Raw genomic sequence first — 25,903 nt, 5'->3', positions numbered from 1 at the left:
AGTAGTGTGCCAGGCCATGGATAGAAGCTCAGTAACTTTTGTTCCATTAGGCAAGGTGAGCGGCCGGCCATGTTAAATGTTTAAAGGGTTAACTGCTGCCATATAAGGAAAGTTTTGCTGCAGCTAAAAATATGAACACTTTTTTTTCTGTGTCATTGGGTCCACAGCAGGCCTTACCACGATCTTCTACAGCCATGCTTTCTCTTGTCTCTAGCTTTGTACCTGTTGATGACTGTTCTCAACCTGACTTCTGACTTAGAATCATTCTCTAAGACTCAAATCAGGGGCCACCTCTTCCGGAACATTTTCCTTTCCTCACTAGCATCCTGTATATCATCTTTTATAGTCTTTAGTGTATCAATTTTTAAATATTGGTCTGTCTACCTGTCTACTATTAAACATAACTTCCATCAGAGTAGAGACCATATCTTATTCCGTATTTTTAGTATTTAGCAAAGATAATAACACAATGTAATATTCTAATATCTATAGAAGAAAAAAAGGGAGGGAGGGGTAGAAATCCTTTAATGATTCAATACAAATTCTGGATCCACTACAAAGTCTACAAAGCTTATTAAAGATAATAAACAATTTTGAGGCATATGTGTTGTAATTTTTATGAGGTACTTTTTATATCTTAAATATTTAGTTGAACTTATTTAATAAAATGATACATTAAAGTTATTCTAAAGAAGGAACATTTCTCATGGAAATCTGTTTTAAACTGTTTATCTATGTTTCTTTACCATTCTTTATCATTAGACTTTCCTGTCTCCAACTTATGTAGCAATATAAACTTTAAAATATTGCTTTAGGATGCATGCGTGCTGTGGGAATCATGTATGTTAGAGACCAATATTTATTTTGCAAAGCTGTTTATTTCTTTTTCACTCTTGAAAAAAGTATGTATATATGTCAGTTTTCTTTTTTAAAGCAAAAGATGAACATTGTCACCTCATTCTTGTACATGCATGGAGTGGGGCGTGGTGGGTAGAAAGCAGAAATCTGGATTCTTAAACAAAGAGTATGAAAGTCGTATACCATTTATATTAACACAGAGAACAAACAACGTATATAGAGGAGGTCTGTAATCCACAAAATAGGAGACAACAAGAAGCCACATTTTTATGCTAGCAACCACCTCAAAATAATAAGCTTATTTTAACATTTTCTATTATGTTAAATGGAATCTGGTTGGTATGATGGTTCCTTCATAATGAAAAACTACATGGAGCTTCCATCCTCTGATATAAGAATAGACTAGAATAGAATAAAAGTGTGTGGCTTATTATCAGTTTAATGGTAGAAGTTAGGGGTTTTCGGTGAGAATTAATGGGCTGGCCAGAGAAGCTCTTGGGATCACAGGTTGCTATATAGAAGTAGACTTCTAGAATAAGCAAATCAGTATTCCCACCCTGCTCTAAACTGATTAGACCATAGTTGGAGTACATTTGGGGAAATATACCTTAAACAAGGTCAGAGGAAACCAGTACTAATGGTGAGGGGGCCCAAAGCCAGATTATGGGAGGAACAGTCAGAGGGACTAGAAATGAACAGCTTGGAGAAAAGAAGTCTCAGTGGCATTTGGACGACACACTGCAGATGTTTGAAGTACAAAATGCTGAAAGGATGGAAAAGAAAAACAACAAATTTGTGGAAATTATAGGAAGGCTGATTTTGGATTAGTATGAACATTGAGAAAGGCAGTCCATCAGGGGTCTTCAATACCCAGCAAGGCCCTGTCTGCTCTTTTTTCCCAGGCCATTTATCCGGGTTGTGTTTGCAGCAAGCAACCTTGAAGGAAATGTTAAGATCCCACTTTGGAGAAAAGGCAGACTTGCTCACCACTTTTTATAAAAGCTGCGGATTCCCTAAGCTCAGTATTTTTAACCTAGGCCAAAGACCTACCTTGTGCATAGGATGCACCTAGGCCCCTCTTTGGTGCCCACATGGGACTTGGTGGGTAAGGGAGACTAACTGGAACATGATGTGTATCCTACTTGTTAACTATGAATAATGAAATCTTTCATTATTCATCTCACGTCCTCTGCCAACATCAGTGAAACAGTGATAGACTAATTTATTAGCTCACAAGTAGAAGTAGATCGAGGAATTCCAGACCCAACAAAGGAGAACACGTTAGTGGGTTCCCCATTGAGAGATGTTCAAAAGCAGATGGATAAACCTCTATGCTGGATATTTCATAAGCATTGCAAAAACTAAGGCCCCAGACTAGTTTTCTTTAGATTTTCAATGTCATTCCAATCGCATAAATTCTATTTCTCTTTTTAGGAAACACAGAATATAGGTTTAGACTTGTCTGCAGAATACCAGAAGATTCTAATTGAGTTATCCCAAGAGAAGAATATTGCTGTGCCCCTCCAACTTGAACCACTGGGAAATCCCTATATAAACATGGCCTCAGTACATATTTTAAATGACTCCATCTATTGTTTCTACATATCCCTAATCTAATCAATCTTTATTTGCTTTCAGATAAAGGGAAACTCAAAATTATTATGCCAAAAATGTAATTCATCCCTGACTTCATATCAAAGCTCTTAGCACCCTGGGAAGTCAAGATTTGAATCTCTAATCTCTGCTTTGACAGCCCTCTTTCTTCTCTATTACAAGCTAAGTATTTCTGAGCTGTTTTGTTGGAAATTTTTTCATGAACATAAGTTTTATTAGCATTAATGAAACTTTAGTATCTAATGTGCTGTTAAGCACACTCAGTATTTTTCTCTCATTGCTGAAAGCCTCTGAAAATGTTTATCAAAATACTTTGAAAAATGTGTGTTAAAATCTGGTCTAGCATTTTGAAGGAGAGGTGTGATCCAAGTGACACCTGCTATCACTGAACATAAGCAAAACTTTAACGTTGACATCATGATCCTAACCTTTTTTGTCTTTTCCTTTGCAAATGATTTGTGCATCATGCACATTCATCCACTGGGTGGCAACATGTACTCAGGAATGTTTACCACTTCTAGCTCCCACAATCTAACTGAATTTAAGACATTAAACTTTTACATCTGGAAAATGGCCATTGTGTCAAATCTTAAGAATCAGTATTGCCTATATTCAAGCTCCTACTTACAGAGATTTTGATAATGTTAATACCTCCTACCATTTACTCTCAACTACATTCTTCTCCCAGTATGTTCACACACCACACATTCGTGAAATACATGATCCTTGTCTTGACAGCCATCTTTGTGCCCTATTACAAGTTAAGTATCTCTGACTTGTCTTACTGCAAATTCATGAACCTAACTTTTATTAGCATTGACGAAACTTTAGTTCTTCTCAATCCACACCATGGGATAGTTATTCATACCTCACTCCATAAACACACACATGGTCTTTCTAAATCCCCCTAAACTATTTTCCAACTCCAGTACTATTAGTTCTTATTTCTGTGGCTCTTGCCTAGCAATGGACTTTCCCCTTTTCCATTTTACTTCTTAAATATCACATCTCCTCCACAGTGAAATCAAGAGACACATCATCAATCTCCTATATAACATCATACACATCCCCTCTGGTTTTGCACCACGTCCTAGACAAATAAGTAGAGAAGATTCAGGATATTTATTTAGTCTTGGGAAGTCATAGATTTCCCTTTCACTTAAGTTAACTGTCCAGAGTGCAGAATGAAACCAATTAACTAACTCTGTGTACGATTTATCTTCAATTAAGAGAAGGAAAAACTTCCAAGAAATTAAATTGTATATCAAGTGTGATTACAACTCACAAAAAGTTATATATATTTTAAAAATTGAAAATAAAATAGTAGTAATGGTAGTCACATTAGATGATGAAATTATGAAAGCTTTTGTTTCCCAATTTCTGATTTTCTGTATTTTTTCTATATTTTCTATGTTTTTCTATATATTTTAATGAACTATACTTTTTTCAAAAGAAAAAGTTGCATCTAAATGTGCCTAACCATCTTTTATCTCTTTCCTAGATTGAAAACCTCCTGTTTTTTGCATATACGCTTCTGCTATCTAATTTTCCAAAAAGTACCTAATAATATTTTGACATTTCCTTGAATCTCTGCATGGCACTGAGTGTGACGGGATATTTGACTCGTTTTTTTAATCTTTATTTTAGAATAGCTTTTAGACTTACAGATAATTGTGAAAACTCCGTATATCCCACATCCATTCTTCCCTATTACTACCACCTTACATTATTAATTTGGTATATTTGTTGTAGTTAATGAACCAATATATTGATGTATTATTGTTAACTAAAGTCCACACTTTATTCAGATTTTCTTTGTTTTTGTGTCCTTTTTCTGTTCCAGGATCCCACCAGGATACCACATTACAGTTAGTCCTTATATTTCCTTAGGTTCTTCTTGATTGCCACAATTTCTCAGGTTCTCCTTACTTTTCATGACCTTAGCAGCTTTGAGGAATACTGGTCAGGTATTTTGTAGACTGTCCTTCAGTTGGGATTTCTCTGATGTTTTTCTAATGTTTAGACTTGGATTGTGGATTTGGGGGCAGCAGACCACAGAGGTAAAGTCATATCAAGGGTAAATAGTATCAACATGACTTAGCAACATTGATCATCTGGCTGCGGGGGAATATTTGTCAGGTTTCTCTACAGTAAAGTCACTCTTTCATTCTTCCTCTCCATGCTGTGCTTTTTGGTGGTGTGTGCACAGGCACACTTACTGAATGTGGAGTTATGTTCCACCTTAAATTATTTGAAATTTTTCTGCACAGATTTGTCTACTCTCCTCCCTTTATTATTTATTCAATAATTTTTATATCCAAAGAAAACAAGAAGATTAATTTGAAAAGATGTATGCACCCCAAAGTTCAAACAGCATTGTTTATAATAGCTAAGTTATGGAAGCAATCTAAGTGTCCATTAACAGATGAATGGATGAAGAAGATGTGGTGTGTGTCTGTGTGTATATATTACACACACTATTCAGCCATTTAAAAGAATAACATTTTGCCATTAGCAACAACTGGGATGGACCTGGAGGGTATTATGCTAAGTGAAGTAAGTCAGATAGAGAAAGGCAAATACTGTATGTCATTACTTACATGTGGAATCTAAAAAATAAAGCAAAGCAATGAACATAACAAAACAGAAACAGATTCATAGATAAAGAGAAGAAACTAATGCTTACCAGTGGGGAGAGGGAAGAGGTGGGGGCAACATATGATACAGGTAGGGGATTAAGGGGTATAAACTACTATACATAAAATAAATAAGCTACAAGTATACACTACACAGTACAGTGAATATAGGCAATATTTTATAATAATTTTAAATGGTACATACAAATTTGGAGAGTTTATACTGCTTTAAAGAATTGAATCTAAAATGGGGTAAACCGCCACCAGGTGGCGTAAGCCCTCTCTGCCTGGCAAAGACATTTGTAAGTAATTTGTAAGTAACCGTTGTTTTTCCTCTTGGACATTTTTTCAAATTCAGATGGTGAGAACTCGTCTGAATGTGGAATCCAGGTTTATCATTTTATGTGGAGGGGCTCCCAATCCTCCAGCCCCCTGGGCAGAAATCTTTGACTTATTTTTCTGTTGCACTTCATGTTTTACTTATTGAGTCACTGCTTGTTCAAACTGGCTCCTTCTCTCACCGTTGGCCCCTTCATAAAAACCTCCAATTTAGCAGTGGCAGGGAAAAAACACCACGGGCTGGTCTCAGCCGACAGCAATTTCTCTGCTGCTTCTGAGCCTTTGCTCCTGCTCTTCCCTTTCCCTGAAATTCCTCTTTTAAACTCTGCCATCACTGGCTCGCCAGTGTTCAGCAAACATTTGAGTAGTCATTATGGTGATGGTAACATATGAAGTCCCAAACTATATACTCTCTCCCCAACCTGGAATCTGCTACGTCCCTCCCTATCCTCCCAAGGTTAGAGAGCATCTAGTTGGTAAAATGAGCATGTAAACAAATATATCGAAGATATTTACCAGGCATGGTGGTGACCAAGGTATCAGACTTATAGGAGTGGTCAAGAAAGAAATTGGCCCTTGGGTTAGGTCTGAAGTTAATTCAAGCAGTATAAATGGATATAGAGTTAAAGATGGTTTTACATAGTGAGATAAAATGGCATGGTACTTCAAAATCTGACAGCTTCAGCATGGGTAGAAGGTATGATGTATGTAGAAAAATGGCCAAAGTTGGTATGAAAAAAAAAGGCGGGGACAAGATTATGAGGGCCCTTGAATGACAGGCAAAGTTAGGACTTTATCCTTTAGACACGAGGCATCATGGCAATATTTAGAAAGGGGGATGACATGAACAGATTTGCACTTTAGAAAGATCATCCTCAGATGTATGTAGAATGGACTGGAGAGAGGGGAGACCAGATACAAGGCTCTCAGTTAGGAAATGACCATAGAGCCTGGGTGGGGAAGCTAAGGCTTGAACCAAGGTAGAAGCTGCCTGAAAGAGAGGCAGGGGTGAATCCGAGAGATTCAACAGAATTTGATGAGGAATCAAATATGAGAGTAAGGAGGGCGCTGGGTGACCACCAGTGTCCTGATTTAGGTCACTGGCTGAGTGGTGATGTCATTAATCAGGACAGAGGAGACAGGAGGCTGAGCAGTTTTTAGAGGGTGGTAGTGATGAATATCTTGAGTCTAATTCGGGACACGTTATCTGATTATTTGCACTAATGGTCTTCATACCTCATTAACACATAGGTTAGAGTGAAAGATCTCTGTAAAGAAAAATCTCCTACTATCATTCATCAATCAATCAACGTGCAGTCAAAAATATTTCAGGAGTTTAAGTGCAATGGGTATTGAGGACCACACATCCCAAATTTTCCAAGGTAGTTCCACTTCCTACAGTATTATTCTTTTCAACCAACACATGCCATTCAATACATAATTAATATGATTTAATCTTTATCGCTTGTAAGACTTTTCTCATAAGTATAAGTTCATAAATTATGAAAAGGTTTAAGGTATGAGTCCTTAGGAATCTGTAGTCTAATCCCGAACAACTCAACAGCCAGGAAAGAACGACTGAGTGGTAAACAGCAGTGTTGTAAGTGTTCACCAGGCTTCCAGAAAGTGGCTGTCATTTTGGGTAGAGAGGGCTGCACTGAGGAGGAGCTGGAACTGCAGCAAGGTTCTGAGAATGAACAGTATCCGAAAGCCAGACAGTGAGTGAGGAAAGCAGCATTAGGAAAGGGACCAAATTGGAAATGACCTCAACGTGTTCCGAGATTGGAGACCACAGCCCTTTTCCATTATCTTTGACTCAGCCGCGGGGAGAGGCTGGTAGCCTGAGTGACTCCTATTGCTGCTTTCCTATATCCATCTCCTCTTCAGGATTCACTCTGTGATCCTTTGGCCAAGATATAATGAAATTTCCTAGTTGTGCCGTTTCTAGGATCTGTTCTTCCATTCCCTTCCTGGCTTTTTTCAATTTGCATCTCATTCTGAATTTTAGCTCTTCTGACCTTAGTCCTAAATGCTTTTTGCTAAGTTTTAGTGTTCCCTAGTCACCTGAGTTTCTGTTTATGGTAAGCTTCCCATTTTCCTGTGAGGTATACATGCAGTCTTTTGAGGCAATGAAACTGAAATTTGCATTAGAGTTAACTGTACAATAATGAGATGTTCTAGTATATTTTCGAGAGCTGTGGATAAATAAATGCATGGTGCTAAAAAAAATCTGTAATGTAATGAGACTATATAATAATGTCTCCTGCATAGTAAGCATTTGATAAATCTTTAAAGATTAATGAATTTTACATAATAACCTATCAAACAAGGATACATTTTTTTTCCTGTTACACATTTTTCATAAGCACTTTTTACTGCCAGAGCAAGAAAGGCAGTAGAAGCTCCAGTGGTAAGTGGCAAGGTCATGCTGCTCCTGAGATGATTCCTCCGGCTTCTCCTTAAGTCAAGTCAAGCTCTGACTCCTGAAGCTCTGAGGCAAAGTGAGGATCAGGGAACTTGTATGCCAACCCCCTTCTCTCCAGGGGCCCTTGCTCAGGGACATGTAAAAAGTGTATCAGAACATCTGTCCACATGGCTGACTCCACTGTAGCTACTTGTTTACAAATAGGAGTTCTGAGCACTTTGGAAACAGTTTGTTCTTTAAAGTTGGCAAACATTCCTTTTATAATTTGTTTACACTGTTTGTTGGACAAGCTACTAATATTGCTGGCAGAACATAATCAAAATTCAAGCAGCCTCACTCTGACAATTGATCCTAAATCCCAAGTCAGCAAAGTCCAATTAATGAGGTTTTGTTATCTATATACCTATATGTATGTATACAGGGTTACATGTATGTGAATTAAGAATGATAATAATTTAGAACTGGAAGGACACAGAAGAAAAACAATTTCTATTAAAAGCCCACATTTTGCAGATGAAGAGATTTGAGGCTGGTAAATCGTTCCTCTTGTACCCAAGAGAGGAGTTCTATATTTAAATACAATCCAGAAATAGCCTCCTTTAGGGATGTAATTTGCTATGATTCCATGGCTCCACTGAGCACATTACATGTTATGTAATGCTCTTCCTTCTATTAGCTGTGTCTTGTCATCTCCTGTAAGTCTACAGCCACTCTGAAGACAGAGATTTTGTTTCGTTTATCTTTGCACAAGCCCTACAATAGCTGTCCCAGCCCATCCCCCTGTCTGGTACTGGACTGAACATCAGGCCGTCTGCAGGCAGCCATGATCCTGCTCTGAAGTCAAGGAAACAGGCACTAAGGTGGCAGTCTCCTGTGAGCTCTGCAAATTTTCATCTGCTCCAGGTCATCTGACAGTTTCCCGGGATAACCTTGTTTGCTATTTGGAGTCCTGTGATCTCTACTCTTCACATGATAGCATGAAGCTGCCTCCCTGTGCTAAGGCCCTCCCATGCCATTGTTTCCCCACCCTAATACCAGCAACTGCGGTGGACGGCACTGGGTTGGCCACTCTCTGGTTAATTTAGAATTGCTGCCACTCCTCAGCACCCCCTTTCACGGTGCTCCACAGCTCAACCTCCTCCATCCTGGCACCTTGACTGGCAAGTAACACAGGCAGCCTGTGTAATTCCACCCTGAGAGCTAAAGCTATTGCTTGTCTGACACTGTTACATGAAAGGAGGTGAATAATTTGAAAGAGTGAATTTGGACATCAGTCACTCACTAAACAAATATTAATTGAGTACCTGATATATACCATATCAGACCCTTTCCTGGGTGCTGGAGACACAGCAGCGAACAAAATCAAATTCCTGCCCTCATGGAGTTCATACTCTGGGTCAGGGCAGGACACAACAAACAAATAAATGAGTAGATACATGATACAAAATCACTGCTAAAGAGTAAGTGCTGTGAAAAGACAAGAAGCAGGGAAAGGGAATAGAAAATGACATCACTACTCAGCATCACTCATCATCAGGGAAATACAAACCCAGTCCTCAGCGAGATATCACCTCACATCTGTCAGAATGGCTGTTCTCAAAAAGACAAGAAATTACAGGTGTTGGTGAGGATGTGGAGAAAAGGGAACCCTTGTGTACCATTGGTGGGACTGTAAATTGGTGTGGGCACTATGGAAAACAGTGTGGAGGTTCCTCAAAAAATTAAAACTAGAACTACAGTAATTCCATGCCTTGGTGTTATTCCAAAGGAAACAAAAATGTTAACTTGGAAAGATACCTGCACCCTTATGTTCATTGCAGCATTATTTACAATAGCCAAGATATGGAAACAACCTAAGTGTCCATTGATGGATGAATGGATAAAGAAAATGTGATATACAGAGATAGATAGATAGATAGATAAATAGATAGACAGGTAGGTAGATAGATAGATAGATAGTATTCTGGCATAAAAAAAGAAGGAAATCCTGCCATTTGTGACAACGTGGATGGACCTTGATGGTACCATGCTAAGTGAAGTAAATCAGACACAGAAATATAAATACCATATGATCTCACTTACATGTGGAATCTAGAAAAAAAAAAGAAAAGAAAAAACCAAACTCATAGATACAGAGGACGGACAGGTGATTGCCAGAGGTAGGGGATGGGGCATGAAATGGGTAAAGGAGGTCAAAAGGTGCAAAGTTCCAGCTATAAAATAAATAAATCCTGGGGATGTAACGTACAGCATTGTAACTGCAGTTAATAATACTATACTATATAGTTGAAAATTGCTGAGGGAGTAGATCTTAAAAGTGCTCCCCTCTCCAAAAAAAAGAAAAAGAAAGAAAATGACAGGAAAGGTTCTATTTTAGAAAGAATGGTCAAGGAAGACCTGGACATAGAGACATTTGGGAATCAGATGAGCTATCTATCTACCTATATATATATATGGATGTATATGGATGGTATTTAAAGTCATAGGACAAGTGGGATCATCTAGAGAATAAACATAATTAGTGAAGCAATGTCTGAGGACTCAGCGTTGGGACATTACAACGTTAGAGGTAGAGAAGGTTAGGAAGACTCAGGAAAGAAGGTTACGAAGGAAGAGCCACTGAGGCCGGACAAGCAGGAGAGGGTAGTGATCTGGAAGTCAAACTGAGAAAGTAATTCAATAAGGAGGATAAGCAACTAAGACCAAGAATGGACCTTGGAATTTGGCAACATAGAAGTTAATGGTGAGCAAGGAAATAGTGGTTTTATTGAAATGCAGGAGACCCTGACAGGAGTCAGACCCCTGATAGCGTGGGAGAAGAGATGGAGAGTGAATGTGCTCTGTGCCTTCGAGGTGCTTTACTACAGAAGGAAGCAGAAAACGGGAGGTATCTAGAGAGGCGTGAAGGACCGACCAAGAGAGGCTTCTATTTTTCTGAGAGAAATAACAGCATTTTGTTTGTGTGCAGAGAACAAAGATGCAGCAGAGGGAAACTGGTGATGTAAAAAGGAGAGGGATTATTGTATAGGCAAGAGGCACTGAGATTCAGTGGGCGCGAAGACCACATTCCCTCCAGTAAAAATGTCACTTTCAGCCATAGGCTTATGACTTTTCAAAGGAAGGCAAACAGTAAATTCACCATTTTTGCAAGTGTGCATTTTTCATTTCTGCTGTGTTTTGCTTTCCCATCGTTAAGTTACTGTTCATGATATAAGTGGATTCATACTGATAATAACGTCGTTCTACAAAAGTTTAGCCAGTCATCCTTCAGCAAAGTCAATGGTGTCTTAATGGACTATTTGCAGTTTCTAATCCTAGAACAACTTGAAATTTCCACTCTTCAGTGTATGGGAAATAATCGATCAGTATTGTGATTCAACCCACGTCATGAAAACAATAGCAACTTTCTTTCTGTAGCATTTTCGCTCTAGTTCTAGTTCATCTGCTTTAGTTTAGAACTAAGGCTTCCTTCGAGAGAACTAAAGCCCAGAGAAAACCCAAATGGAAAATGTATGATCCTATGAACAGAAAATACAACCTTTTGTTTAGGTTTTTCTCTACCTTGGTTTTTAGTACCTCCGTTCTGAGTTCCCAGGCATAAATAAGGGTAGAAACTGACCTAAAGTCCAAGCTACTTTTTACCATCAAAGTATTACATGGGATGAAAATTACAGATAAGTAAGAAACAAGATTTTCAGGACATCGGAGTTATAGTCAGAGAGAGGGAGCACGTTCAGTGAGTATAAACCTTCACTGAGACAGAGGTGATAGATTCCTGATAATGTAAAACTAGAGATTTGGGGATCTAGAAAAAGATGGTAAAGATCATTTTTTCCAACCACATATTTTTTCAGATAAATAAACTCAGTGACCAAGTGATGAAGTCACTTATACCAAGATCTGGAGGTGATTAGTAGCCATGACGGGTGAATTTTAAAATTAATAAAATGGAAACTAAAGTAGTAACAACAACAACAACAACCATGTTTGTTGACTGCTTCCATACACCGGGCACTGTGCTGACCACGTTAGAGTCGTAACTTCATTTAAAACTTACAGTGACTGCGAGAGGTAGAAAGCAGGAGATTTCTTAACCAACTGCTGCTTTTTTTCACTGACCACTTTGTGTTAGAAACTAAGAGTCAGAAGGATTAAATGATTTGTTCGATATCATACAACAGACAAAACCGAAATCCAACGTAGGGATAGGGAGTTCAAGCCTAAACTCTTCCTGTCGTTCCACGTAACCTTTCTCAGAAAGTGAGGGCAGAGGGGATCCGGTCCAATACCCACACTTGATACTGGAATCTTTGTACCCTTAAGTAGCCAAAAGCCAACACTTTAGTGAATTGGGCCCCATGATAACGGATGTAAAGTGGATTCCACATGCTTTCTCCTGTTTGAGAATTCTACTTGTTTTACCAATTGACTTAAACAGCCCATCAAACTAACCTTTATAATATTAAGTAGTAAGTTAGATTTGCATACCTATCCTGGGCTACTAGAAACCTGAGATGTCTGATGGAGGATATTTTGGTGAGTTTTAAAATATCTGAGTCACAGGCCGTAGCCTTTTAGTGGACTGAATTTTTGTTAATATAAACTATTTTGATGATAAAGGGAAAACTGAATGGACCATTAGGTTCTCCATTCCTGAGAAGGAAAAAATTTGTGGACAGTAATAAGGTATCCTAAGGGCTGGAGTTTATGGCTTTCAGCTCTGTTAGCCACTATGAAGCTATTACCATAATGTTCTATATCAGGATTTTAATAGTGTGTCTTAACAGCTCCAATATTAAACGGCTTTTCATGTTTGTTTACAAAAATATCTGTGAGCTAATGTTTGGAGAGCATTCACCGTTAACTCTGTTAAGGCAAATGATAGGTACCACGTTCCCATATTAAGAAAGAGAAATTAAATGAGAGAGAAACAAAAAAAATATGCACTTTATTTGGGTAAAGTATTGAGTCATTGGAAGAGTCCATGATAGGACAGGATTCTAGTGACTACTAGCTTGGATTAAGAGAGTTTTAGTTTTTGAAAAAATAAAAAACAAAACTTTGGGGGAATGTTAGGTGCACAAAAACAAACTCAACACTAAGTCTTAATTTTCTGTGGCCTATCAGAGAGCAATTTAACTAGCACGTTTAATGCTCAGGCAAGAACTGGGATAATTATGAAAACTAGAAAGGATTAAAAAGCTTAGTGAATCAGGACAGTTTTTCTGTGCCATCATCTTACACTGGAGGATGTTTGCATTTTGTTCATTTCTTACAGTGAGTTTCATGTTGGCTCTTTGGGGTCTGGATTTTGGTTTACTTCAGTTAGCATAATACTGAATACTAATATTTTGTTCCTTCAATTTTCCCTCCTTTCCCAATTCCCAAGCTTGAGGGATCCCTTCCATGGAAGCTCAGTATTGAAAGGCTGTCTTAGTCTTGCGAGTTTCTTAACACCAAAAAGAAACCCCATCAGAGCTACACAGACGTTGCTTCCCTACCGCGATGAGGGAGTGTTGAGGCTGAGCTGGGCGTGTTCTTCGGGTAGCTTCACTACAGAAGCTGTTAGCAAACACTTTTGTTACATCTCTAGTGGTATCTGGAAAATAATGATAAAAAAAAATCAATCCACTGCAGGCCTAGGTACTCAGAGAATATCTTATTTACAGTGGCCAAATATCCTTAGAGAGTTTTAGGAGCTGTTCCCACTTGTGTGTGTTTGATATAGAAACAGGGTTTCTCTCTCTGGAGAGGATATTTGTTTACACAAAAGAAAGCTGAGATTTTAGAATGTTTTGTCTATGAACCTCTGTGAGTAGGCCTACTAGGAACTGATACATTTTCTTTTATTTTAACATTTTATTATTTTTCTTTTTTCATCATTTTTAAACAGATAAGTGGATGGAAAAACTTATCGGTCCTCTTCCCTTCAATCAGAAGGTAAACATTCTCTCATCACAGGATATGTTATTTGGGAAAGGGTAAATTAAAGAGTTAGAGCAATTTGAGGTGGGAACACTCAGCCTATTTCTCTGCCAGTAATGGTGGACATTACCTCATGACTATGTTTGAAATTTTCCTCCGCCTGCTTTTAAGGGCTGGACTTGATCAATTCAAGCATTTCCATGACACCAATTTGAATTTCCTCCATCTGAATTTCACACAGTTGCTTCTAGCTAGAAGGAACTTTGTTTGGCTCTTTATAAAAAATGTTGAAAAGTCAAAAGTTTCCAAGATCATTTCTATTTTTTTCTTTCTTTTGGTAAAACTAAACTGCTTCAAAATTGCCCAATTAAGTAATTATATCCTTCATTATTCTTATGGTTTGCAGGATTATGGTTATAAAAACATTAAATACAGGAAACTTATGTAACTTGTACTAACATCTTTTAGAAATTAGATCCTTTCTTCTTTAAAAATCCTGCCACTTTTCTCTTCCATAGAGATTGAGTTACATGTTTACCCTTTTTGTTTTAAGGCAGATTATTCCATTTCTTTCAATCATGACATCCTTTATTATACATATGACTCAGCTAAGCGTTATTATGACTTGTTTTTTTTTTTTACATCTCTCTCTTCCCTTTATTTTGGGGAATTGAGTTGGTACACCAGTGCTTTTCTTCCCTGTAAGGGAGCCTCATTGTTCTTATGGCAAAGGTTCCTGATTTACTTGGACATCTCGAGATATAATTTGTTTTATGTTAGTCGGACTATGCTTTCCTTTGGACCAATGCCTATTCTATGCCTTTCCCTTTCTGTACTTTTTCCTACTCATTATTCAGATGGTCTTGTTCTTCTAGCTAAAGGAGAATTCAAACATTTTCCAGGTATGATTCAAGCTTCTTTTGTCCTATCATAGGGAAAGCAGAAATTACTTGATGAAGCAATATGTAGAAATGAAAGCTAGAAGTTGAGATGAATGAGCTAATTTTTCAAAGTGCCGTGGTCCTGAGTGCCAGCATCAGACCCAGAGCCCAAGTTCTCCCCTCTGATTTCAGATCCCGAATTAGTTTGTTAGTCCTGTTGTCTCTCTCCATGGACCAGTCTCTGAAGGAGAACAGGGGCTAAGAAAGAGAAGGAACTAGTTTACACCTTCTGGGACAGATTCAGCCCTGGGAGCTCTATCTCCTCCCTCAGGTTGTTGACAGTCCACTGGCATTTTGAAGGAAAAGCATTAGAATTCTTCACCACTCATCCATTAATTAATTAATCAACATGCACAACTACCTACAGGCCAGGTGCTGGGTTTACAGAGATAAACACAAATAACAGCTTCCATTTATTGCACAAACTCTTTTCTAGAAAGATTTAATACCTTCTTTCTAATCTTCACAATCGTCTTTCAAGAGAGGAATTGTTATCTCCATTTTACAGATGTGTAGATGGAGGCTCAGAGAGATGGAGTGACTTGTCCAAAGTTACAAAAATAGCTGAATTGAGCTTTTAACTTGGGTCTAAGTCCCAAGTCACTCTCTTTCTCTTATGTCACATATCCTGCTCATTAACTCCTACTTCCATCAATACGACTTGGTCTCTGCCTTTGAAAGATTTACATGTGCACAAAAATTGCATGTTGGATGATTCTGTTTATATTAAATGTTCAGAATAGGCAAACCTATAGAGACAGAAGGTAAATCTACAGTTGCCTAGGGCTGGATGTAAGAAGGTGGGGAGTGACTGCTAATGGTACAGGATGTCTTTTGGGAGAAATGAAATGTTCTAAAATTATTCATGGTGTTGGTTGTACAACTCCGTGACTATACTAAACATCATTCAGTTGTACACTTTAAATGAGTGAACTGTATGATACGTGAATTAATCTCAATAAAGCTGTTTTTTTTTAAAAATAAGGTTAATAATGTAATAGACAGATCTATAAATAGCTAACATAACACTAGGCAACATGAAAGCAGATGTGAGTAATGCACTCTGGAAACTCAGGGGAAGGTGCAGTTCTTAAGTCCAGGGGGCTGGAAGATGACTTCATGAAGTGGATGCACTGGAGCTAGACCTTAGAGCAAAATGAGTAGGCAGAGGAGAGTGGAGCCTGAGAGGACGGCATGGGCAAAGTCACAGGCATTTGCGAGGGCTGGGTTTTCCTGGGAGAATGGCAAGTCATGGCAAGTTATCCATTTGGAAATAAGTGAAGGGTGAGTGGGGGATAGAGAGGGAATTGAAGTTGGAAAGGAATCCAGCTATACAGAACGATGTGCTAGGGACTAGGCTTTATACACCATGGAGAATCTTCTTCACAATGGGAGAAAGCACATTTTATTTTTTAATTCTTTTCTATTTAACCGAGGTATAAATGACAAATAAAATTGTGTATATTTAAAGTGTATAATGTGATGATCTGACATAGGTATACCTTGTGAAATGAAGACCACAACCAGGTTAATTAACCTCCATCCCTTAGTTACCATTTTTTATTTGTGTGAGGATGTGTAAGGTCCACTCCCTTAGGAAGTGTCACATACATAACACAGTTCTGTTAACTACAGTCACGATGCTGTATATGAGATCCCCAGAGCTTACTCATCTAGTAACTGAAGGCTTGTGTCCTTTGACCAGCATTTCCCTATTTCCCCCACCTCCCAGTCCCTGGTAACCACCATTCTGGAGCAAGTATATTTAAAATTGGATCTGAGATTCTGTTTTTCTGTATCAGAGATCTAGTTTCAGCAAAACAACGCCATTCATGAAATTAAACTAAGGTTGCAAACTTGAGTTTTCCGGAGTTTTTCTTAACATGAATAGTATATAATTGTAAATTTCTTTTCATTTTATAGTTGTAGAAGTATTTAAAGTTACAAATTTATACCTAGTTGTATGCTTTTACTAAAATAAAATAATATAGATTAAAATTTATTTTTTCCTTTAGAGGGAGTTCATAATTTAAGTGAGAGATATTAGTCTAGAAGGTAAAATATTAATCAGTGTCTTCCAAACTTGACCCGGGGGGCCCCATACTGTACCAGCAGACACTCTGGGTATGCTGTGCTACAGAGCTGAGAATCTTTGTGCCTAAAATCGCACATGTACAATTATAGGAGAGTCTTTACACAGTCATGAAATAAGAATTTCACAGTATGTTAATGCAAATGTAAGAGTAGGAGACTCTGACCTACTAAATGAAACTTTAGATAGTGGAGCCATTTGGAGTAGTCACTAGGCATGATCACACTGTAGGCTGGAACTTTGCTATAGATTTTATTTGATGATCTCAAGTGTTCTGTAGAGTAATGTTGCTCTGATCACTGCTGTGGATAGCATGAAGGAGAATGGCCCAATATCTAGCAACTTCTTCCCTGTCCATTCTCTTGACTGAACATTTTGACAGACTCACTTGACAGAAACAAACTGGCTGACCATTTAACCCTTCTGCCAAAAGAAAAAGGAAAAACGAAAAGAAATAGAGCTTCACTGTATCTTAACTAATAGGCAGGCATTGGGAAAGAGTAATCTTTTTTTTTTCCATCCTTTGTTTTGGAAAGACAACAATTGACGTGCCCTTGACTGCAAACTCAGAGTCCATTTTCTGGTGAAAAAGATATAGGAGCTTTGAAAGTGAAAAAAACAAAGTTTTTTCCCCATCTCCTTCTGTGTTTCAACTTTACAAACTGTTGCACAAAGATGCCCTTCAAAATGATACAAGGATCCAAGTTAGCACATTTTGTCAATAAGGATTTGTTAAAATTAAAAAACTTCTACTAACTATACTTTGATGATTTTTTAAAATTTAAATATTAAAACATTAAGAAATTCAAATGTTTGTATGTTCTCTACTGTCAATATTTATATGAAAAGGTCACCGCAAATTCAATAAAGGAGTTAAAAGGAATGGGAGGTAGAGGCATTTTATAATTAATTCAGTTTTTATTAAAAAAATTGTTTGTTATCAGCACTTAATTTCACTTGTTTCCCTTACTTTTATTAGTTTATCCAACTCCCTCTTTAATTTATAGAACTAATGTGTAATTTATAGAACTAATGTTGTATATTGAGTAAGATTTAATAATATTTATTAACCATTTAAAATATGGATGACTTAAACATTTTATATTTTTTCTTCCTAAGATAACAAAGCAATTAAGTTACTGTTCTTTTATGTATGACCATTTGTAAGAATGATGGAATTGAGTGTGGGCGGTGATGGAGCTGGGCGTGTGCAGGAATAATATCTGCACGCACTCACACTCATCTTCTATATTATCTGTGTATTCTTTGAGGTCACCGGGATCTGTACCAGGGTCTTGTCTTTTCCTTGCCCTCTCCTTACTTCCTATTGTCGTCCTGGCATGCAGCACTCATCTGGAGTTGATACTATATGAATTTAGTGTGAGTTCTGTTTGAATCGATAAACAGATTCATTGTCTCTAACTCCAATTTTGAAAGCAAAGTCAGTGTGCGTGACTTGGCCTGAGTGCTCCTGTCATTGGTGAAATAGTCAGGAATTGATACAATGTGTGGGCATTCCTTTCTGGGATTTCAGCAGCACCGCTGAAAAGCAGAAGCAGAGATTCCTCAATCTCTCAGAACAATAATAATCTTCCTTTTTCTTCTAGGACTCACAGTTTGACCCCTCTCCTTTTGATCACATAAGACCTCAAATTGCCTTACCAACACATTCATATTAAACTCTTGCCCAGTTAGGAAGTGGAATGATCATTTCTACTTACTGAGACTGAAACACAGGAAGTGAAACAATTCTTGTGGTCACCGAGCAAATTAACCAGGGAGCCAGAAATGGTCCTCAGTAGAACTACAGAACACTCAGCTGCTTAATAGCTAATGGAAGCAAAAGGAACATGTATAATTATTATCCTTTCAATGAACAGTTTCAGTGAAATTTTCTATCTTACACCCATGCTCATCATGCACTTACATCTACAATTACTAGGCTGTATCTGAGTCTTCCCCAGGGACATTTATGCATCCTAAGACATCTATCTTAGTCTACCTTACATTCCTTTCTGTGTTTGAAAAGCTACCCAATGAGATTGTAAATGATGTCTTAACTTTTTGTACCCTCTGTAACTTTAATATCTGTTCTTAGCAAGGATTCCATAAATAAAAATTAAGCTGAATTGAATTTAGGCAACAGGATAAAACGGACCCAGCTAATCCATTCTAAAATATTGTAGTAATATACCCAAAGGATAAAAATAGGAAAAAAAAAACATTAACATGGGACCTTAGGATACTCTGACATATGCGAAAGCAGTTCCTGAAATGTGGCAATTGGTGGTACTAGTGAGTTGGGAAGGTAGATATGCCAATTACAGGGTGAGGAGGTGAACAGTAAGTACATCTGAGAATTAAGAGCAGTGACACAAGCTGAACTCCTATGTCCTGACATAGCTGTTAGATGTTGGCCATCAGGCGGATCCACCTGAGGGTCCAGGAAGCATTGTGAACACACCTGGCCAGATCACACACAGTATGAGTTAGGAAATAGCAGAATTCACAAAGCAAGAATGTTTCTGTCTCTTTCGTAGGCATCTAAAAATGGAATTAGCTACCAATGAGAAAGAAAGAAGCAACCAGATTCCTCAAGAGTAGGAGGAAAGGTTTAGATTCCTCTTTTCTTTTTTTTTTTTTCTTACAGATTTTTTCTATGGTTAGCAAAACTACGCTCATCCATCCTTTGGTGTTGACAGCAGAGTATCCCACGGTACCTGCCGGGTAGCCCTTGACCTGTAAATCATCCACCTTCTTTCATCCTTGTTGCAACTGGAAGGCTCCTTGTGGGGCAGCATCCTTCTTGAAGCTGAAAATAATTGCTTATCTTTATAAAGGCTGAGAGAGGCCTGAAGGAGGGAATACTGGAAATAGAGACTGGTGGCAGTGGGGAAAGGGAAGCATGATTAGGGTGGGGAAGGGGAGAGCTTTCAGCTTAGAGGCACATGGATCAGTCTGCAAAGTAACCTTTTCCTCAAAAATTCAACTGAAAGCATTCACAAGTCTGCCCATCCAGCCCTGCTGGCTGGTCATCTTGGCAGCAAAGATCAAAGATGATGACAAAGCCATGTGAATCCTGGGTAGAAAGACATTCCCATGATGTGCCCCATGGGACTTTCTGCCTTCCAGCTGACAGCATCATCTGTTTCAAAAAAAAAAAATTTTGTGCTTCCAGTCTGACTGAAGCTGAGAAATTTTCCTGACAGGGGTGGAAGCTGTAGCACACATGGCCTGTTAGATTGGCATTCTTTGTTTGGTGGGACACAAAGTCACTACTCTATCAACAGATCGAAATAGTGAGAATATTCTCTCTCTCAGATTTTCATACGCACAACCACTCCACCCGCTACATGTGTGCATGCAGACACACATACCCACCTTACCACTTTAGGATTAGGGCTTTTTTTTTCTTTTATAATTATAAATGGAATCAATCAATCAGTCGGTTTCTCTGTGTGTGTGTGTGTCTCTCTCTCTTTGCCCAGTATTTCCTAGACTCATGGCTAACTTTCCCTCCAGATTGGGTGGTTTTAAATTCAGGACAATCTTGATAGAATAAAGACTTTTTACCATTAAGGCTATTCGAAAACATATGCTACCAGCCCTACGAGAAATATCAAAAGGCCATTCCAAACAGTTTTTTGAGTGGGGTTTAACTGCTGAAATAAGTGAAATAAGTGACAATTTCTCACAACAGTGAATTTGAAGGGGAGAAGAGGCACCTGGAAATAGTTTGGTGCATTTGGTAAAAACATAACAGCCTCCTTCTTTTATGGCAGCTTGTGTCATGGGTTTCTTCCTAGCATGGAGATGTTGCCAAGGCAATAGCTTAGCAATCTTCTACATGGCTGCTTTTCACATTAATTCACATGGGCTTCACGGACATTAATCTTTATAACACACCTAGGCAGCCCAGAAGGGTAGACTGCATTTTTTCAGTCTGTTTTTCATGGAGAGAAAGAACAAAAGGAGACGTTTCTGGTCTCCTCTCCCCATTCCAGGACACACCATCAGTCACCAGACTGTGGGTTTTGAAATGGCCTTAGGACCTCAGGCCAGGATTGTAGGGAAAAGTTCAGGGGATCTAAAGGGAAGGAATGCAACAAACCCAATCAAGGACATAGCTGATGGTCAGAGCTGGAAGGTCTGCTACTGAGACTGTGTGGAAGCCAGGAGGCAGAAGCCCAAAAGGAACCAGAGCCAAAAGTCACAGTTGGCCAAGCTCTGAGCCAAAGCACAAGACAGGAACCAAAGAAGCAGTCAACACCCAGCAAGAATGTCCAGCGTCAGCATCCAGAGAGTGCCCCCACGACCTCCCTTGGTACAGCTGCCTCCCCCGACTTGGGCAGCTCCTTTGGAAAGCAGCCACTGCAGCTGGGCTTGGGGGTGTGACTACCTTAGAGCCAGGATGAGCTGTTTTAAGTTTTTACTGGTTCTACACTACGTAGACAATAAAAACAAGCTCTTTGTACCCAGGGTGTCTCTGGAGTCATAAAGCTCACCAAAGTATCATGGAGGCAGGGCTTGGACTAAGGTGGGCAATGAGGTGCCTGTGTGCCAAACTTTTCTTTTTTAATTTTGTTTTTTATTGAAGTGTAGTTGATTTATGATGTTAGTTTCAGATGTACAGTAACAAGATTCAATTATACATACAAATATTTTTTTTCAGATTCTTTTCCATTATTTATCAGAAACTGAATACAGTTCCCTGTGCTATACAGTAGATCCTTGTTATTTATCTATTTTATATACTGTGTCTGTTAATCCCAAACTCCTAATTTATCTCTCCCCTGTCCTTTTCCCTTCGGTAACCATAGTTTGTTTTCTATGTCTGTGAGTCTATTTTTGATTTGTAAATGAGATTTGTATCATTTTTTTTAGATCCTACATATAAGTGATATCATATGATATTTGTCTTTCTCTGTCTGACTTACTTCACGTAATACAATAATCTCTAGGTCCATCCACATTCCTGCAAATGGCATTCTTTCATTCTTTTTTATAGCTGAGTAGTAGTCCATTGTGTATATATACCACAGCTTCTTTATCCAGTCATCTCTTGATGGACATATAGGTTGTTCCATGTCTTGGCTATTGTAAACAGTGCTGCTATGAACATTGGGGTGCATGTGTCCTTTCAAAGTAGAGTTTTCTCTGGATATATGCCCAGGAGTGGGGTTGTTGGATCATATGGTAAGTCTATTTTTAGTTTTTTAAGGAACTTCCATATCTTCATAGTGGCTACAACAATTTACATTCCCAACAACAGTGTAGGAGGGTTCCTTTTCCCCCACACTCCTAGGATGCCAAACTCAAGGAGGCATTCACTCTTTGGGTCAAATGCAGGTCTCAGAGGCTCAGAGAGGGGAAGGGTGCCTTTCTCAAGGCCAGGCAGCACAGCCCTGACACCCAATAGCCTCTATTTTCTTTTGATCTTAGGTCATGAATCCACTCTGAATCAGTCTGTGGAGCCCACGGTGTTTCTTGAAACAAAATTCATGATTAATATTTAGCTACTCTCTGGCATTTAATAATGTAGGATGGATGAAAATAAACTCCTGAATTAATGTAACAGAAAAATGTTGGTTAACACCATAATAAAGACTTTTTTTCTTATCCTTTTGCTGGCCAGAGAGTTCTAAGTACTTTCCCAAGAGTATTTGCTTCAAAAAGAACAGAGAGAAAGTTACTGAGAGATCCCAGAAAATGTTTACTGAATGAAGAAACAATGAATTAGAACTGGTGACAGAGAGAATGGGACTCACATGAACCACATGAAAATATTCAGTATCTCCATTTTAGTTCCATCTGGTGATGAACAAGCTTGGTTTATGCTATGTACTAATTTTTTCAAGAGTTACCTATTTTAAGTGCCCATAAGCTTTTCTGCTGAAACTTCTCATTTAAATCACTTTAGTTGACTATCCCAACCAGGTAAGATGTTAGGGAAAGAATTAGTACAATAGAAATAGTAAAAAACTTTATCCAAGAAGGCTTATTTAAGGTTAATTTTGATTTGGGCTGGTTGTGAAGAGCTCCCCGAATCCATATTTTAAATCTAAGTAGGGATGTCTTCAATTTTCCATTCAAAAGTGATTTTCCTTCTTTCTTTTTTTCTCACTGGGCTCTGCAGGTTGGGCTGTATTCTCTCTGCTTCTGAGGCTCCATCTCCAGGATTTATAGTTGCTGACAACGTGCTTCAATAATTCACAAGGAATGGGACTCGTTTTATGTTCTCCCTTTTCTCAGTTGGCTCAGTGATGCAGACAGATTAAAAACATGCTTTTTGTCAGTGAAATTAGTCGAGAGGAATCAGAGACATCTTAGGAGGAGTAATACTGAAAGAGTTACTGCTACTGAACCTTTTTCCCACCAATGCACAACTGGATAAAACCAGAAACACACCAGGATCTGCCCTGCACCCTTGAATCTTGCTCTCCTGGTGACTGTACTGAAGTTAAGACTTTCCTGTCCAGCCTCCAAAATGTGGAGTTTATTTATACTCTCTGTTGAATGTACTGGCTCTCAAGGTTTAAGGAAGGGAAATATAAGGATAAAATGAAATTCTAAATTCACTCACTCAGTTTATAACCTGGTCATTTGTTTGCTAATTATCTTAGGAAGATGTTTAAGTAGCAACTATTATGCGTTGTTGCCACAACTCTCTTCAAAAGAAGATGCATTTTATTTCTGCGTAGCCTCAGACAACAGGGCAGGAAAGAGAAGGCCGGCCATGACTTTCACTCCTTAGTGTCCGGGAGAAAGAGCCTCCTGGGGACGTGCCATTGTTCATGGGTCTTTAATATTAGATGTAACAGGTTCTGTGTCAGGCTCAAATCCCCAACTGGCCTCATCCCAGAGGAGGCTGGAGCCTGTCAGGGCTTTCCGTGTCCTGACTTTGTTGATCAATTCTGCTCACTGAAGTTCAGCAGCCAACTCCTCTCCCTGAGCAAACAAGACTGTGGCTCGAAGGCATCATAAACCGGGATTTCCACGGCCAATTTCAATACTCGGTTCCTCTCTGAAGCCAAAAACCAGACTCACCCAGAAGGTGGACACACTCCTCCAGATAAAGAATATATTTATTTAGGTTCGTACAGAAACCAAAGAAGAACAAGGTGGATGAGAAAATCCCACACTGTCCCTTGCAACTGAGCTGAGAGCCATTCTGAAGCCTGGCTGGCCACTTCAGCAGGCTGTGTACACGTATCACGCCCTTTCAGACTTTGGCATGCCTTGCGTTTATCAGTTTGATTTCAGCATTAGTGGTTTCATAAATTTTTCTTCCTTGTATTTTCCATGTATCTCATATCATTATTTAAAGTGTATTTTGGATAGACTGGTCCTAGCAATTGACTAAAAAATTTATGCTTTTGAACAGTATATTTACAATAGAATATTGCAAGCTTTGCTGTCTGGAAATCAGCTGACATCTGGTATGTCCTTATATATCTATATATGTAAATGTACATAGGTGTAGAGATAGCTCTAGACATAAAGTATTAACTATATTTACATGCAGTTTTCTTTGGGTAACCCTATACAAAATTTGACCTCAGTTCCACTTGGCTTTTGGCAATAAATTGGCATCTAGTTTTTTTATCCAACTGGCAAATGCACATAATTACTAAATGAGTTCAAAGAATATAATTTTTCCTTTTGTTTTCTTTAAAATGCAATTTGAGATTGGAGTAAAACAGAATGAATATCAGTGAAGGCCGAGAACCTTCCATAAATTTTAATATGCCAAGCTTTTGGTCCCTGGAACCATAGCCCAGAGGCCTACACTGATCCAGAAATTCCAGTCATCAGAATATGGGGGTTTTTTTCTTACTCCTCCATCATATTCTGAAGCTTGTGGAAGTCCTAAAATGGTTGCCAATTCACTCTTACAACTTTCACCAGGTTGAAGGAAGCACTGACTCCAAAATGTGTTCTATGACAATGACCCTGTCCCAGCCCTCGCCTCACAAAGGTGAGTCCTCCTGTTGTTAAAACTGTCATGGCTCCAGATACAAGTGATGGGCCCTTGGGCTTCACCTTAGGGGCTGCTGGAGGCAACTAGCTCCCCCAGGGATATGCCACACAGACACCAAAATACTCCAATCCAGTTCATCTTTTTTCATACCAATACTGCTGTGTAGTGATTTCTGTAATGGTGGGCAAACTTGGTCTCAAGGTTATTGTCTTTCCTTCCTTCCTCTCTCTTTCTCTCTCTCTTTTCCTTTCCCTCAGTTCCTTCCTCCCTCCCTCCCTAAATGCTAGCAGGGGTTGAAAGAGGAATTGAGAAGAATAGTGAGTTCTAAGACCACCCCAGAAAGAGATGGGGTATTTTGGATGACGGTGGTGATGGTGAAGTATGGTTGATTTTTGCTATTTACTTCAGAGGTGAATCTAAAAGAACTTGTGATGGGCTATGTACAGGACAATGAAAAAAGAATAATTAAAGATGACCTCCAGAGCAGGCCTGAGCAACTGGGGCCATGACACTAATCAGGGTATGAAAGAGTAGCAGAGGAGTATGTTAGAAAGAGGAAATCTAAAGCAACCTAAGGATGGGGTACAAAGTTCTGAGAGAAAAGGAACAGATTCAAAGTTCAGATTATCTAATTAAGTAGGGAATTCAACTTGGTCCATCTTTTCCATCCCTCTCTGCCTCAGATTCTTAGTTTCATATTCTTTCCTAGGCAGCTATGAGGTTTGGCAGATTTCAGTCTATAATTTTCTACAAACTGGCTTCAATTTCTCAGAGATTTTGCATTTTCAGCAACCTCCCAGGTGACATTGATGCTGCGGTCTGAGGACATTTTGAGTAACAAGGTTCCAGTCAGACAGACCCAGCTTTGAATTATTTCCTAGCCAATTGTTAGTTGTATAATATTGGACAAGTTTAAATCATCTCAGAGCTTTAGTTTCTTGTAAAAATAGGCACAATATATCTACCTTATAAAGTTACTGAGAAAATGAAATGATGTCATGTCTCTAGAGCATAAAGCAAGGAACCCAGCTCCTTACTCACAACAGGGCTCACTAATTTAGTCTTCCTCCCACTGTGTCTCAAAAAGGCTGT

The 25,903-nt window shown here is 38.6% G+C and overlaps 1 long non-coding RNA gene across 4 annotated transcripts in view; it reads right to left on the bottom strand.

Moving 5' to 3' along the window:
- Positions 1-25,903, bottom strand: part of LOC140701133 (uncharacterized) — a 52,278-nt gene that overhangs the window by 11,825 nt on the left and 14,550 nt on the right. For 3 of the 4 annotated variants that reach the window (XR_012080022.1, XR_012080023.1, XR_012080024.1), the window contains 2 exons: positions 18,552-18,660; positions 13,374-13,471 (listed from right to left, as the gene is read on the bottom strand). This is a non-coding gene — a long non-coding RNA (uncharacterized lncRNA). The remainder of the gene's footprint in view (positions 1-13,373; positions 13,472-18,551; positions 18,661-25,903) is intronic. The other variant, XR_012080025.1, reaches the window with a different exon arrangement.

This window comes from Vicugna pacos, chromosome 14 (genome assembly GCF_048564905.1).
Source record: "Vicugna pacos chromosome 14, VicPac4, whole genome shotgun sequence".
In the NCBI taxonomy this organism is placed as follows: domain Eukaryota; kingdom Metazoa; phylum Chordata; class Mammalia; order Artiodactyla; family Camelidae; genus Vicugna; species Vicugna pacos.
Note: the sequence above shows the minus strand (reverse complement) of the source record. Positions and strands in the feature narration are given on the sequence as shown.